General features: G+C 49.2%; 1 protein-coding gene across 2 annotated transcripts in view; it reads right to left on the bottom strand.

The window, feature by feature from the left end:
* Positions 1-17207, bottom strand: part of LOC147712815 (zinc finger CCCH domain-containing protein 11A-like) — a 206189-nt gene that overhangs the window by 150566 nt on the left and 38416 nt on the right. The window lies entirely within an intron of this gene.

A 17207-nucleotide genomic window follows, 5' to 3' on the forward strand; every position in this document is an offset into this window, starting at 1 on the left:
TAGGGCAAAGCAGGACAAAATGAACAGTTTACCCATCACTCACCACCATTTGTATTCGCTTTTTAAGGTGCAAGGCACATTGCAGTCGCTGCAGTGCACTCACTTCTGCATACTACTACAGTAAAGTTATTCAAGGCCTGTGTCGTCGTGTAATTAGTCACCCATCATTTCCTGCATCCATTTATAAAGACAGGGCACCTTCTTACATTAACATACACAGATTAAGCTACCTGTGAAATGCATCTTTGTAAGCAGCTCTCAGTCTTTAATCTTTGCAAACAGCCAGAAAAGGAGGGAACGGACAAGCAAGGTTTATACATAGCTTGACAAATGCTTTTACAGGTGGGTCCAATTTAAGAACTGAATGCCCATTTCTCATTTGTTAGACAATATGCTGGCACCAAATATGTGCCCAACTGCTTCTGTCTAACAGGGCAGGCTCTCAAAAGAAAAGCTGAATGGGTTTAGTTTCCATCACCTTTGGCATTAGCAGTGCATCTGCTGCTCATTGTCCCAAATACCAGGTCAGACTTAATTGTGCATTTTAGAGAGCACTTTTCCTCCAAGGAGCTCTTCAGAACATGACAATTAAGGATTTTGAGGTGAAATAATTATGCTCTAAGATGGATCTGAAATAAACCTGCATGACATGGCATGGAATAAAATAGCAACGTTTGAGATGTCTAATAGAATAGAGTTCATCTAATCGGAGATATTTTTTAAGATATGCAAAAGCAGATGAAAAAGAGGTTCCGTAAAGGCACATGTTAAGACCGGCTAGTAGCACCAAGGTCCACTTGTAGATCATAATTAATGAGTAACGCGTCCTTTCTCCAGTGTAAATTGCAAGAGCTGATGAAAATGAGGTACCACAATGGCACGTTAAATCTGGCTAGTGGTACCAAGATCTATTTGTAGATATGAATTGATGAAAAACCCCTTTCTCTGGAGCAAATCCTAAAAGCATCGGGATAAAAAGATGAACTACGCTTTTAGAAGTGAACATTTTTTATTGCAATTATTTTCAAGCTCTCCTCAGCCAGCTCTGAAGTAGAGCAACGAACATTCCAGACGGCTACATGCTATGGAACGTTCAACGTAAGGCAGCAGTGAAAAATGGAAAGGAAAATATAACATTAGATATACAAATATACATGTGTGGAAAGAAATAGCTTAAACTGCAACATACGCCTTTCTTATAGAATGGGTTTAACCCACAATGTGCCACTTAGTAAGAAGACAATATCTGGTGTTAGCTAAAAATAGGCTTTCTTATTTAAAGGTCAGCCATACATGCAAGTGATGGTTTTTGAACGGACATTGGTGGAAAAGGACAAGTACCCAGCCTGTCTATTCTCCATGTTTGCCCATTGTCTATGACAATCACATAAGTTTAACATATAATATTTGCATGGGTCTACAGAATTCTGACAATTTTCTACTTTAATTCTCTGGTCTTTTCATTACCGCCTAGTCACCAACCTTCCACTGTTCACACAAAGTCATGAACTGTGTCATACTTCATTTTGTGTGTTTTGGGGCGATTTAAGACTTATTTGTTCATTTCCTTTCTGTTGACCCATACGGGTTCCCAGCATTCAACCAAATGGGTAATTACTCAGTCCTCAGAATGCTGCTCTTCAAAGCGAGCAATACTGTTGGAACTGGTGTGACAAGACCATAATACTTTCAAAAATCTGTAGCAATAGGAATTTTGAATATTCAGGCCCTTTGGATAGACATTATGTTCACTCTTTTGACCGGTCCATTTGACTTAGGACAATATAGTGAATTTCTCCTGTAACTAATAGATATATCTAGGCTAACTGGGTTTTCGATTTAAACCTGTAACAAATAATAAAAACCAACCGAAATCGAAAACAGCCCACATTTGTGTAAAAATAACCAGTGATTGTAGGAAGCTGGCTCTGTATATACTACATCAAAGTAAAGTACAGTGTGCACATAGTCCAGTAGAACCCCAGAGGTATATTAGAGCCTAAAGTAGATAATACCTTACTCTCTTTTATGGGAGTGTGGCTGAGCAGTCAGGAAGATAGTGTTAAACATTTGCTGTACACCCTCAGGTAAGAAATGATTTCACACACTCAAAGTTTGCATCCAGAAGAATTGTTTGTGTACAAAGTTATTATTCTGTTATTTTATTTCTAGAACCAAGTTCTATTTTATAGCAGGTAAGTTAAACGCTTTATACAATGGTACTTTCAGCAAGACGGTGAATACTGAATTTGCAGGAACATTCAGATTACCTTTTGTAGTTGAGAAAACAGTTTCAAAATGTAGGTAAAAACTATTATTACTTTTAGATTACTCTTGGATTACCGTTCTGGTTTGGTACCATACACACCCCTAACACAGTTTACACCACACAGTACATTTCTAAGATGGCTAACTCTTTGTGTAGTACAAGACAGTTCAACAAAAATCCCCCCCCCCCCCCACTCAAAAAGACCACTTAGAATTTTTTGAGAAAACCCACCATTCAGTCCTATGGGAAAAACAAACTGTTAAGTTGCAGGCGCGTAAAACAGTTTTGAGATTGGAGTTTTGGGGGGTAGACCCAAGGTTCAGGTTGGCACTTAAGGGGCACCACCAGTGTTACTAGTGTAGCCGGATGCAAATGTTAACCAATGGGACACCTTGGTTGGGGACTGCTGACCGGCCGGCCACTCCGTATCAGGTATCCCTTATAAGCAACTTACAGGTAGGCCAGAGTTGTGCCAGTTGTGGGAACAATGGTACAGGTTAGCAAAAGAACACAGGCACTGGGGACCTGATTGTTAGGGACTCTGGGAACACTCACTCAAAGTGCATCAGAAATCTGGCAAAAAGTGTGGGGGAGGGGTTACCGTAACAGACCCCCACTTTCCTACACAAGCACCTCCCAGCCCAAATGACAGGAGACTTAGTCAAACCTAGGAGTGTCTTCCTGGTCTTTCAGGCGAGGAAGAATAGAGGAAGTATTTTGAAAGTTTAAGGTCCTACTTTGCCAGGTCAGTCTCTGTGGCAAGCTGCGCATTTAGACACAGGTCGCCTTCTCATGCCCCAACTGTCAAAATAATAAAGACTTGGATTAGAACACCCTGGCCACCATTCCCCCTTTGGTAAAGCGGCTCGGGATGGGGCAGCCAAGTCCTTCTTGCAGGGACATGGGATATTAAGCACTGGGATTGTTGGGTGTCTGTTTCTTGGCCACCATAACGCGTTTTTGGAAAGAATCTGATTGCTTCACACCGCCCTTGCTATTTGTCACACTGGGGTGAAGCAATTCCAATAACTATCCTACACCCAATATGGTGACGATAAAGACACACAGAACCCCAGGGGTGGCTGGGGGTGCCCACATGAATGAGGAATGCGTAACCACCTGCATATACAAAGCTGGCAGCCACACCATTGAATCATTCTTGTCGAGTCAACTAACTCCCATCTGCTTTTCTGGACATTAAATCCACTCTTGAACCTAAGCTGGAATCTTTATGTATCAAAATGGGCCTCCTCCAGGAGGGCCACAAAAAAACTGAAAGACTAATTAAAAATACAGAATCCATGCTGGCGGCCCTGCGACACACAGTGGCTGATTCTGATAAACATCTTCGAGCCAAGCACGAAGAGGCTGAATATTTGCGCAGACGAATGGAGGACCAGGATGGTAGATCGGGAGAGGAATAACGTGCAAATTGTGGGCTTCCCGGAGCACGCAGAGGGGTCCAAATATGAAGCTGTTCCTTGTGGACTGGTTAGTGAACACGATTCTTCAGGGTAAACATTCCATCTTTTTTCCGTTGAGTGTGCCCATAGAGTCCCTGGGAGACTACAGGGATCATATCCTATAGGCGACAAGGGCCAGGGAACCCTGGAATATTGAGAATGCCCAAGCGCACATGTATCCAAAATATACCCTGGAATTCCAGCAACACTGATCTTCCTTTCTGGAGGTAAAGAAATACCCCCAGGACCATGGCATCAAATATGCCTTGCAGTTCCCCTTAACCCTTCAGGTGCTAGATGAAGGCCTCACTTCATTCTGTTTTGTCCGGAGGATGCCTGGTCCTGGCTCATCTGGGGGCAAAACTGACCCCTCCACTTAATGGCAATTGCAGTAACAATGTAAACCACGTAGCAGATGGCGACCACCCGGTCCCACTAAAGAACACACAGCTAAGGGCTTGTGTGGTGGAGAAACATGAGGTAGGCCCCTCTCCCTTGGTCCCAGGCTCGGAGGCGGATTGTTGGCACACACACTCACCTGCAATGACTGAGTCACAGGTTACCGCACTGCTCGGTGGAGGACTGTCTGTAAATCCCCAGACAGCTGAGGACTTACTATGATCTACTGAGGGGACCCTCAATTTCTCTGTCGCTACTACCTGGATTTCACTAATCAGTCCGTGGGGACTGCACCGCTGCTGCTTTCCACGATCTTTGCGCAAGCTGGGCGACGATGACTCCAGTAGGCGCTTTAAAATCACTCTAGGGCTCCCGCAGCGAGGGACACGTGCGGGCCAAGGGCGAGTCCGTCTGCGCCCCTCATCGGCCGGAGGAGGCTGGGCTGGGACACGGCCCTTAGCTCCTTGCCGTAACCAGTATACGCGAAGATACTGTGTTTAGAACTATATTTCGTCCATAAGAAGTGCAAGGATACTGTTTGCATTGTGTAAAGGACTAACTGGGATATATTAATAGTCAAGCGGGTACTTTAGAGTTTGCTGAGTCATTGCGTGACATAGTGTGATTGACCTAAGTACGTGGCTAATAAGAGGTTTATTTTGAACTGCTTCCACTGTTTTTTATAGACACCCATAAAGAATCACGAATTGGAGCAATTATGGGAAAGAGGAAAACATCGACCGTATTGCACAAAAAGAAACAGAGTAAAGAGGGGGCGGGACCCCGTTTGTCATTATTTTTTTAATTTTTTTTAATTTTTGAAAACCTTTATTTCAAAGCAATGCACACAACTATTTAGCCTTACATCCTAGAGGCGAGGCAGCAGAACGGAGCAAAAGAAATCAAAGTGCAACAAGCATTGGAAATGCAATAGGTCTCGCATTAGGAAAGTTTGAGCTATTGGTATTGTAAATGACACTTTTTTATTCATGTGTTGGTTTTGAAAGTAGCAAAATTAATTAGCTTTGTCAGTTACAATGTCAATAGTTTTAACTTTTGCAAATGTGACACCTATAGCATTTGTAATGCAATGTGTGTTGTATTTACGTGACTTAGATGTATTGATATTACAAATAACAATGGCTTTTAATTTTGTAAATAATTAATACTTAAATAAAAGTTATTGTAATTTATAATGGCAATAGCTTAAACGTTTGTAAATAACTTTTGTGAAGATTATGTTCAGTGTATTTTATTGTGACGACAATCCAAGAACATTGCATTTGCACCTACACACACACAGAGCCACACATATGTGGATGTGGTGGTGGTGGTGGATGTGGTGGTGATGGCAGGTGGATGTGGGGGTGGATGTGGTGGTGGATGTGGGGGTGGTGGTGGATGTGGTGGTGGTGGATGTGGTGGTGGTGGATGTGGTGGTGGTGGAGGTGGTTGTGGATGTGGTGAAAGTGGTGGTGGAAGTGATGGTGGTGGGTGTGGTGGATGCGGTGGTGGATGCGGTGGTGGATGTGGTGGTGGTGGATGCGGTGGTGGTGGATGCGGTGGTGGATGAGGTGGTGGTGGATGCGGTGATGGAAGTGGTGGTGGTGGTGGATGTGGTGGTGGTGGTGGATGTGGTGGTGGTGGTGGATGTGGTGGTGGTGGATGTGGTGGTGGTGGTGGATGCGGTGGAAGTGGTGTATGTGGTGGTGGATGTCATGGTGGATGTGAAGGTGATGGATGTGATGGTGGATGTGGTGGATGTGGTGGTGGATGTGATGATGGATGTGGTGGTGATGGTGGATGTGGTGGATGTGGTGGTGGTGGATGTGGTGGTTGTGGATGTGGTGGTTGTGGTGGATGCGTTGGTGGATGAGGTGATGGATGAGGTGATGGATGAGGTGGTGGATGAGGTGGTGGATGAGGTGGTGGATGCGGTGGTGGATGTGGTGGTGGTGGATGTGGTGGTGGTGGATGTGGTGGTGGTGGATGTGGTGGTGGTGGATGTGGTGGTGGTGGATGTGGTGGTGGATGCGGTGGTGGTGGATGCGGTGGTGGTGGATGCGGTGGTGGATGCGGTGGTGGATGCGGTGGTGGATGCGGTGGTGAAGTGGTGGTGGATGTGGTGGTGGTGGTGGATGTGGTGGTGGTGGATGTGGTGTTGATGGTGGATGTGGTGGTGCATTTATGTTTCTATGGCAACAAAGGAGTTTTGCATTAACTTGTTTACAGGCCAGGTTAAAGACAAGGTGGAAAAACACGCTGTTCGATAAAGCATTAATCAGGTTTCCTAAACTTGCTGCCATATCGTTGGCTTTCGAAATGCAACTGAAAGTATACTCATTTTCATACATAACTACATTTTAGAAGATTAAAGTGGGAGATTAAAAAAAAGAATCGAGAGCCCGTATTTCTCCCATTGATTTCTACTCGGGCCTGAATCGGGTCCATGTCATGTATGTGACTGTAAACTGCTGCGGCAGGATCAGATATCAGAAATGCAAAAAATACTGTTTTTCCTTATTAGCCGGAGCAGGGAGGACGCGCTGTGCGAGGCAGGAAGAGCATGACAAATGCTGTGCACCAGCAGTGCATACTCGGAGGCAGACAAGACCAGTCACTGTCCGCAGAAGCACACCAAGGAATTGGGCTTCTGCATTCAGGAATTGAGAGAGTGGAGACTAGCCTTAAAATCATAACTCTCCCGCCGGAATCAGAAGGGTGGGCATTTATGCGTTTTGAAAATTTAACGCATTCTTTTCTCATTAACAACGACTATCAACGGTCTTGAAAGATGCACTTGCCCTTGCTTAACACCTCAATCGGAAAATCTTTGGGGGCGAATTCTAAACAATAAGTTACCGAGTGGGTCAATATTCATCGTGTGACTTCACGAAGCTACGTTTAATAAGCTAAAACACCAGAACAGCGCTCATTGCGTCCAAAATCCTCTCAAAAGAAGAACAATTGCACCATTAAATACAAAACGAGCACAATCAAATCCAACATGTAATTGCCTGCATATATCAAATAACATAAGGCGATCATGCGAATGTGGAGCAAGACGTCACCAGCAGCTAACTACCGGCAAAGATGAGAGATCTGTAAATTAAAAAGCAGAGAGGCCGTGACTCAATTTTAAGTGATAGAAAATAGCCTTCCCCATTCATCCTACCCCTCCCACATCCATGTCAAGTTACTTTATCAACCTCAGCTTCCGGTCCAGCGGTTAAAATTCTGTTCACAAAATGGTAATGTGACGTTCCAAACTAGGCACAGCCTTTTATCAGCAGGGGCAGCTTCTTAGCAGAGGGTGGATTAGGTGAATGAAACAAAGTGCTGCTGCTGCCGTCGGTGCCTGGGGGGCGGAGTCTGGGCTCTCGGAGGGGCTTCCCGGGGACGGAGCGTCACAGCAGGGAGGTGGAGTCCGTGAATGGGAGAAGGCACCCGGGGGAGGAAGCGGAAAGGTGACCGGTGCCGCATGAGACTGCTGCTGCGTCTCCTCCTCCGCCGCTGTGTGCAAGATGGGTTTGAAGTGACGGGAAGACGGTCTTCTAAATAAGAAGGGAGCAAAAGAAGTATGAGGGACAGAGCGAAACAAGGATAAACAAGTGAAAGTACGGCGGAGGGCATTGCTGTGGGGAGGAGAAATGCGACACGGCGGGCAGGGGAGGGGGCGGAGCGGGGAGAGGGTGTGAAAGCAGCAGGGGCCTGGAGTGCGGCTGAGGGAACTGATGTGCACGCGCTTTTAAGCTCAATGCGCATGCGATTTGAGCTTGAATTTCACGGGCACTGCAAGGAATCGCCACGATTCCTTGCAAGTTAGTTAAAGACTGTTTAAGCCCCCATAGTCTCGCAAGCTCGATGCGCATGCGCATCGAATAGCGAGACCTAAAAATCATCACATCAGAGCGAATGAAGGTTAATTTTTAAACTTTTGAAACAGTTGTAAAAAGAGAAAAGGGAGGAAGAGGCGCCGAAACTGGCACAGAGAAGAAGGCAATGAAATTCAGAATACAGTGAGGCGTAGTGAAGGGCCGGGAAGCACAGTGAACACAGTAATAATCAGTACAGTAATAACACTAGGAATGTTGGGGGAGGGAACCACAGGATATCAGAACAGTAAATCTCCAGTTGGAGTCAGAGGCTACGGTGATAAGTGTTCTTCCTGCGGGCCGGATTCCGGAGGCATACAAATGTCCCCTCTGTACTCGTTCCAAGCCCCCCATATTTTCTGCCACTTTTTAGGTTTACCTCTGGCCACATACACAGTCTTTTCCCCGGAACATACACCAATCCAAGTTGGCCTTCCATTGTACAACCTTCAGAGCCGTTACAGCCCCCCACATCTGTGCAATGTCCCGTTTTGCGACCATATTGCCCAGGGTCACCCATTGAGTCTGGGCCATGGTATGGTCCGTCGGACCCCATATGTTCAGAAGGCATCTCCTGGCTTCGGCATGCACTTCCACTCCAGTTACCTCGCTCATAATCAAATGTACACGCCACCAGTATGAAGCTATTGCAGAACACTCCCATATAATGTGCATAAATGTGGCAAGGGCACCACAGCCGCGCCTACAGAGGCCATCAACAGAGTGTCCCATACGCATGAGTCTGGGGCCAGTGACATAAACTCTGTGCAAGATTTTAAGCTGCACCAGCCGAAGACGGGAAGAGATAGCGACCTCCTTAGGAGAAGACACCGCACTCTGCCAATCCTCGTCGTCAATCTCTATCCCGTCTCGCGACCACTGGTCCCTCACTCCAAGGAGGAGGTCTGTACGGACGTTGATAAGTTTCTTATATGCCAACGAAATGGCACTGTCTGGCATATGGCCATCCAGCACTCTATCCTCCAAGGGAGAACTATCAGGAACCGCCTCGTCCTCTGGCATGGCGGACAGTAGTGCATTCTTCAGCTGAGCGTACCGGAAAAATTCCGTCCCGCCCAGCTGATACTCTGCCTGTAACTGGGCAAAAGATTTCACCTCGCCACGCAACAACATGTCCTCTACCCTGGAGATGCCGATCAGGTCCCACTTATCAAAGCCCTTGGTGTGCCACAGCCTACCCAGTATGTCCGAGTCGTAAAGTGGTGTCATCTTTGTTAGCCTATCTTTCCATCCCTGTGCTTTGGTAACCGCCCTCCAAATATGAACGGTGGTTTTCGTTGGGCCAGACATCCGCTTGTCGAGAGACCTCGAGTAGAGTGCCCTATGGTACTTCCCTCCACCCAGCAACCACCGATCCATGGCATATCCCGGATTGTCCACTGGACCATATAAACCATGATTAATGGCCGCTAGCTGGGAGGCCCAATAGTACCTCCGCACGTCAGGCAAAGCTATCCCCCCATCGTACCAAGGTAGCGTAAGCTTCGTGATAGCGATGCGAGGGCGACCGTCCCAAAGCAGAGCGCGTTGTAGGCTCTCGATCTCCCCGAAGTATCGGGCTGGGACCGGATCTTGAGCGTTTTGGAGGGCGTAAAGAAACCTGGGCAAGGACATCATTTTAAACAACGCCGCGCGCCCAAGCAGAGGGAGCGGGAGTTTACGCCACCCCTCCACATCTCGCCGAAGGCGGAGAAGAGGGGTAAGCAAGTTGTACTCATAGCGCGCTTTGGGGTTAGTGGAGATGTAGATCCCTAGATATTTAAAGCCCTGGCTCGCCACCTGTATGCCGCAACCTCTCGGGAGGCGAGGGGTCCCCCCTTTCAGGATGTACAAATGTGATTTAGACCAGTTGATAACTAAGCCAGAGTGTCGACCAAAAAGTCGCAGCACGTCACAGGCCACAATGAGGGACTTGCAGGGGGAGGTGAGGTATAGAAGGATATCATCTGCATACAGTGACACTCGGTCCTCGAAGTCCGGGGACCACCGTATACCATGGAGGTCAGGGTGGCTGCGTAACCAGGCCGCCAACGGCTCTAGTGCAAGAGCAAACAGGAGGGGTGACAGAGGACATCCCTGCCTGGTGCCCCTATGAAGAAGAAAGGATGCAGAAACTCTACCATTGACCGCTACATTAGCCAACGGATCAGCGTATAGGAGTTTGACCCACCCTACAAATTCCGGGCCAAAGCCGAGCCTCGCCAACACTGCCCACAGGTAATTCCACTCAAGGGAGTCAAAAGCCATCGTGGCATCTAACGATGCCAGGACGGCCGGCTCCTCAAGCGTATGGGCCCTGGCCAGGACACCGTGAAGTCTACGCAGAATAAGAGCAGTGTTGCGGTGTGGAATAAAGCCCGACTGGTCCGGGTGCACTAAGTCACCGATGACGCCAATCAAACGGTTGGCAAGCATTTTGGCTAAAATCTTAGGCTCCGCATTCAATAGAGAGATGGGGCGATATGATCGGCACAAATCTCTCAGCTTCCCTTCCTTATGAATAACCACAATGGTGGCCAACCTCTGGTCATAGGGAAGTAAGCCCATCTCCCGCGCCTCCAGGAACATGTTACGTAAGTGCGGGGAAACCACATCCGGCCTGATCTTATAAAGCTCCACCGGAATACCGTTAGGGCCAGGCGCCTTGCCAGATCGCAGGGAGCGAATTGCGAGTGCAACCTCGTCTGCGGTTATGTCTCGGTCTAAATCGTCTTGATCCGCTTCCGACAGGCATGGAAGGTCGATATCCGACAGGAGAGCGCCCGAGTCGGTCTCAGATCAGTCCGAGACCGAAGAGTAAACGCCCCGGAAGTAATCAGAGAAGGACTCAGCAATTGCGCTCGGGTCAGTAACCAACAAACCGTCGCCACCCAGTATCTCCGGGACGACGCGGCTGGCCCTCTCTTTCTTATCGAGCCAAGCTAGTAGCTTGCCCGCCTTGTCACCAACGTCGTAAATCCGACCCTGTTGTTCCCTGCCCATAACAAGAGCAGCGTCGGTGGCTAGGTCTCGATACTCCAGTTGTTTAAGGGAGAGGGAATGTAGCAGCTCGGGCTCAGGGCTCTCCTCCAATCGGGAGTCTAACTCCATAATCTCTGCCTCAATGTGCACCATGTCGGCATCCCTGTTCCTACGAGCTTCAGCTATGAGGGCAAATGCCTCACTCCGCAAGACCGTTTTAAACGCCTCCCACAGAGTGGCAGCCGAAGCGACCGATCCCACATTCTCGGTAAAGTAAAGGTCAATAGCCTTGGCCAGAAGACCACGCGTCCTCGGGTTGCGGAAGTACCACGGATTGACCACCACCGGTCGCTCCGTTACAACAATATTGAAATCGAACGAAACCCACAACGGGGAATGGTCCGATATACCCCTCGCCAAAAACAGGGCCTCAGAAACCGCCGGTGCGTGAGCAGCCAGGGCGAGAACGTAATCAATCCGTGAGAGGCTACCATGCGCGCCAGAATGGAAGGAGTATTGGCTTTGGGTGGGATGGAGGAGTCTCCAGCAGTCGACCAACCCCATAGTATCAAGGAAAGTGGGCAACCACAGTTGCGAGCTGCGGAGGTCTCTAGGCGGGCGTCTATCTAAGGAGCCAGAACAAACAGAATTAAAGTCACCCCCCACAATAAGCAACCCGCCTGGCAGATTCAAAATGGCGCTTCCAAGGTCCTGAAAGGTGTTATTTTGCAAACCCGGGGGAACATAAACCGAAACCAGTGTCAAGACACGCCCTTCCCACCGCCCTGCGACGGCAGCGTACCGCCCCCTCTCGTCCACAATAGTGGAATCAATCTCAAAAGGAAGGGACGTGCGCACCATAACTCCCGCCCCCCGGGACCCCGAAGAGAACCCCGAATGAACCACCATCTTGTAACCCTTTCTGTTGAGAGCACGGCACGTGTTCCCCACCAAGTGTGTCTCCTGAAAAAGAACAATATCAGGCATGTGTCTCTTAAACAGCTGTATTACCACCCCTCTCTTAATACGATCACCCAAGCCATTGACATTCCAACAAAGAACTTTCAATGTCCTACCCCCCATCATCGTGTCCAAAGCCGTCACCAGCCCTCAGAGGCCCCACCGATACATGAAACGAAGCATAGCATACGAACCATTGCCGAAGAGAAAGAAAAGAGGAACCAAGAAAACACACAAAACCAACCCCAACACCACCCCCCACCCTGCACCCCTGCAGCAGACTAAAAAGCCCCCCCAACCAGCAGTGTGCCTGTCGCCCCATAAACTAAGCTACAAAAAGACCCTAGAGGAGTAAGGAACCTCCGCAGTCCCCCCCCTGCCACCCTCCATGTGAGAGAAGGATAGTGCCATTAAAGTGCAACAGCATTGGCTTAAATCGGTCATAGTCAACGGGAACAGCAACCGACAAAAGTAGTGCTAGAAGTACTAGCCCCGAGGATCGGGGCCACCAGATGCGCCTTCAGAATGTTCCTCCTGCTCCTCCCGCTGGTGCGGCAAAGTGTCCAGCCAGTCGCTCGCAGACTCAGGCATATCAAAAAACAAGGCGCAGCCATCGCGTTCAATGCGCAGTTTAGCGGGTAACAACATAGAGTATTTCAGCCCCATGTCCCTGAGGCGCCGCTTTACCCCAGCAAAACTTTGACGCTGTCTCTGAACGGCCCTGGTGAAGTCCGGGTAAAAGTTCACATCTGCATTTTGAAACTTGAGGCCCATGTCGCCTCGAGGCCTGGAGGATCACGTCTCGATCTCTGAAGTTAAACAATCGGGCGATGATGGGTCTCGGTGCAACCCCCGTCTTCGGAGGGCCGCCCGGTATTCTGTGGGCTCGCTCAACCGAGAAGAAATGACTAAGGCCCGCTGGAGCGAGATGGGTCTTAAGCAAGTCCTCGACAAAGAGGTCAACAGCCGCTTCTCCTCCGCTCACTCCGGCACCCCAATAATGCGAACATTCTGCCGCCTGGCACGTCCTTCGAAGTCCTCCAGCCGCCTCGAAAACTGGTCATTAACCGACCGCAGGTTACGGACCTCCGCCTGCAGGTCCGAGACATCGTTAGTGAGGCTGGAGGTTTTGATATCTAGAGACTTCACTCGATCATTCGTTTTGCCCAGGTCGGCTCTGATCAAATTGAGATCGATAGCCAGGGTGTCCACCTTGTGTGTCAGGACCTCATGTTGTTTATGCATCTCAGTCCGGATGCCTGCGATCGCCCCCATGATGTCGCGAAGAGTGGAATCCGACTCCTCGGGCGAGCCCGCTCGTAAGGGGTCCTTGGTTTGAGCGACCACAGTGGGCGAGGTCCTTTGCTGGGCGTACCGGTCGATTTTGTTGGTCTGAGGCTGGATGTTCTTCCTGCTGACCCGGTTCGCCGTCCTGTCTGGATCACCTCTGCCAGCCATGTTGGGTCCGGGCAGAACAAAGGGCAGCGGGGCGATGTCGCCGTGAGCTCTCAGATGGGCGCGGAGCGCAGCCTCACTGAATGCAAGTCAACAGTAGGCAACTCCGCGGCTACGTTCACTCCGCAAATAGAAGCGAGAGGGGCTCACTCAGCATATCAGTCATGCTACGCGTCGTCGTGACCGTCGGCCATCTACGGGACAATGGCGCATCCCTGGCACAAAGTTCAACACGACATAACTTCGCCAAGAAATGTCGGATTCGGAAACGGAAAGCGGATCCCGTGTCCACGACCACTCGCCAATTAGAAACCACCACCGTGGATCAGGATTTCTTCCAGGATATGTGCGGAGGGTCGGAGGGTCTGCGGAGCTCCGAGCTTACGCGGCCATCTTGCTTGCCCGCGAAGCTCCTCCCTCCCGTTTGTCATTATTGAACTATTTGACAGGCACAATGGGTGCAACAGAAAAGGAAATTTTAACGGTAGAAGAGGCAATGAACCCAGAAAGAAATAGTACTATGGAAGGTTCTCCTCAACCTGCTGCTGATAAAGGATTATTGGCTGAAAAACAGAATAGAATAGATAAAAATAATGGCTGTGTTGTGAATATTTCTGATCACATTATTGATAGTAATCCAGAGAGTGATCCCCAACCACCATCAAAGTGCCCTAGAAATCCAGATACTGCACCTAAAATGAATAAGGAATCAGGTATAAAGGGTATGGTAACCCCGTGTATTGCACAAAAACGAGTGCCAAAAAAGGGTAAGGTCCCACCAGGGAATAAATTAACCGGGTGGGAGAAAGCGCTAGCATGCTCTGATTCCCTGTCGGGATCCTCCTGGTGGTCCTGACGGTCTTGACGCAATGGATCCCTCTTCTCTTTCTCAGCTCCCAGATTCAGAGGTATGCCTGCCCGGGAATGACCCGACCAGCGACATGTTACACTGACCCTTTAATGATCCTCTGCGCAGCGAAGCAGGCCACGCTCCCTAGAGGAGGGGACCCGGGACGTCAGCACAAGAAAATGAGCAACTGCAACGAATCGGAAGGCGGAAGACGAAGAGACCGAGCCAAGCCCCAAGCCGGACGAACACTTACCGGAAGAGAAAACGCTGCCTGTAGAGTCACCGCGGAGTAAGGAGGACCCGTCAGGAGACCAACGTCCCCATGTTCTGCCCCGCCACGGTCCCGGAGGAACGTGGCTAGAGCAGGCACGTGCTCGGCTCCTGCGTTGGGGGAGACCAGAACCTGCTCTACCGGGAGGTGGGAGTAAGCGGGGAACCTGAGCGGGAAAACGCTGGGCTGGGCACTACGGGCGCGTAATTGATCCACCCTTCCCTCTACATCTTGGGTGACGGCCCGACCCTTCACCTACCCATCCTAACGGTGCAACCTCCCTTCACTTCCCACCCTTATATGATTATTTAAGGCCCTAATAATAACGGAGGGCTTCTCTTTACCTTTTGTAACCTCTGTATCTGGAGCCCTGGTCAGTCTGTACCCTACAAGACGGAGACGGAGACGGATCCCCCTGCAGACGACGTCGTGGGAACCACAGACACTTCGGACATTTTCTTTCATTCCAAATTCCCTTTGTACTTTGGAAAAAAAATCCTCACATACTTTGACCTCAACCAGTGTGGTGTCACGTGTTTGCTGACCTCAGGCCACACGTGGTGGAGAATGCGGGCAAACTAAGCCCATTTGTGTGCCTAAAAATGGAGGCGATTATTCAGCATATAGTCGAGGGTAAAAAAAAACCAAGTGGGCCGTAGAGCAGCAGATGACCTCTGCCCAGGCCGAGAGAGACACCCTCAAGGAGCTCATGAAAACTCAAATAGAGACCATGCGACGAGCTCCAGAAGACCCTGCCGCAGAAGTTACAGGACGGAGAGGTTCTCGGGGTGTTTTAGCAGCTCCCAACATATCTCTACAAAAATATACAACCGGGGAGGATCCGGATGCTGTTTTGCTTAATTCCGAAAGAGCAGCTAGGGCTGCCGGTTGGCCTCTAGTTAAATGGCCCTTTTTCTTGGCCTCCTTGCTCACAGGGGAAGCACAGGCGGCCTATCAGGTCGCCAATTCCAGCGAAATCACTCCTTACGAGGAAATAAAGACAGTGATTCTGGATCATCTTGGGACGGACGCGGAAGCCTATCGGCCCCAATTTAGAAAGGAGAAAGGCGCCCCGGGCGACAATCCTAAGACCCTCTATTTTAAATTAAAACTGTCAGCAGACAAGTGGCTGAGGCCCGAGGATATGACCAAGGAGGACATTATGAAGTCCATATATTTGGAGCAATTTTTGGAGTCATTGCCTTATAACACTCAACGGTGGCTACGCCAGCATGCCAACCTAACAGCCGAACAGGCTGTTGAAATGGCCACTTCTTTTTTCAAGGGCCCAACCCCGCTCTAACCCGTTGGAAGGAGATAAAACTTCAAAATCACTCTAAGCAAGCCACTCCGACCCATTAAAGAACCTGAAAAGTTCTACTCCCAAAAACCCAAAGCCATTGTGTATAGAGGACCACAGTGCTTTGACTGCAGGGGAATGGGGCCATATTGCCAGGGCTTGCCCACGGAAAAAAGCAGAAGAACCCATAGATATCAGTTATATACCCAAGAATCTCATGTACATAGAGGAAATGGGGACCTGCTTCTATGTAAGTCTTAAAATGAACGATTCCTCAGTGATGGCCCTCCTCGATTCGGGCTGCCGTCAGTCCGTAGTTAAGCAGGAATTAGTTAAACCTAGCAAGGTACTCCCAGGGAGGCAGGTGTTTATTCGCAGTGTTCATGGAGACGTCCGGCCCTACCCCGTAGCCCGGATAACTCTCCAATGTCCAGGGGTTCTCTCTTCTTCAGTTACTGTAGGGGTTTTTTCCACTCTCCCCGAAGATCATATATTAGGGAATGACAACCCCAATTTTCTGTCCCTATTCAGCAATCTCCTAAACCAGGGCACCCTCCCTGCCTCTCGCATTGGTTCTGTAAGCTCCTCTGCTTTACTGTCCCAAAGCCCTTGGCAAGCGGATAAGGATTTCCGCTGGGCTCAGAAAAATGACGACGCCCTGGGCCAGGCGTGGCAAGAGGCTCTGCACCTACAAAATCATCCTGTAAGGACCTATGCCACTTCTAAATCACAAGCGGCCTGCTGTACAGGGTGGCTGAAAAGGGAGCCAGCCCTCAGTTGTTGGTCCCTAAAGATTTTCAGGATCAAGTACTTTTCTTCGGCAAGTCTCATCTCTTGGCAGGACATTCAGGGGCCCAAAAAACCAGCCAGAACTTCCTGCGCATGTTTTATTGGCCAGGAATACACGCAGAAGTTAAACGATACTGCCAGGAATGTCCCATCTGTCAACGTAAAAATCTGTATAGACCACCCGCATTTCCCCTACAGCCTCTGCCAATTGTTGGACGACCCTTTGAGAGGGTCGGAATGGACCTCATTGGTCCTTTACCAAAATCAAGTAAGGGGTTTCAATACGTTCTAGTCCTGGTCGACTATTGCACCCGCTTCACTGAGGCCTCCCCCCCTCTGAGCCCTGACCACGGCAACGATAGCTGATAAACTGATTGAGTACTTTTCCCGGGAAGGTTACCCCAGTCACATCCTCACAGACCAAGGAACCCCCTTTTGTATCCCTCCTTATGTGCCAGGTCTGTAAACTGTTGGATGTAAAACATCTAAAAGCTTCAGTCTACCACCCACAAACTGATGGCCTAGTGGAATGGTACAATGGGACCCTGAAATTGACTTTGAAAAAATGCTGACAGGGGAAAGGAAGAATTGGGA

Source organism: Lissotriton vulgaris, chromosome 5 (genome assembly GCF_964263255.1).
Source record: "Lissotriton vulgaris chromosome 5, aLisVul1.2, whole genome shotgun sequence".
In the NCBI taxonomy this organism is placed as follows: Eukaryota; Metazoa; Chordata; class Amphibia; order Caudata; family Salamandridae; genus Lissotriton; species Lissotriton vulgaris.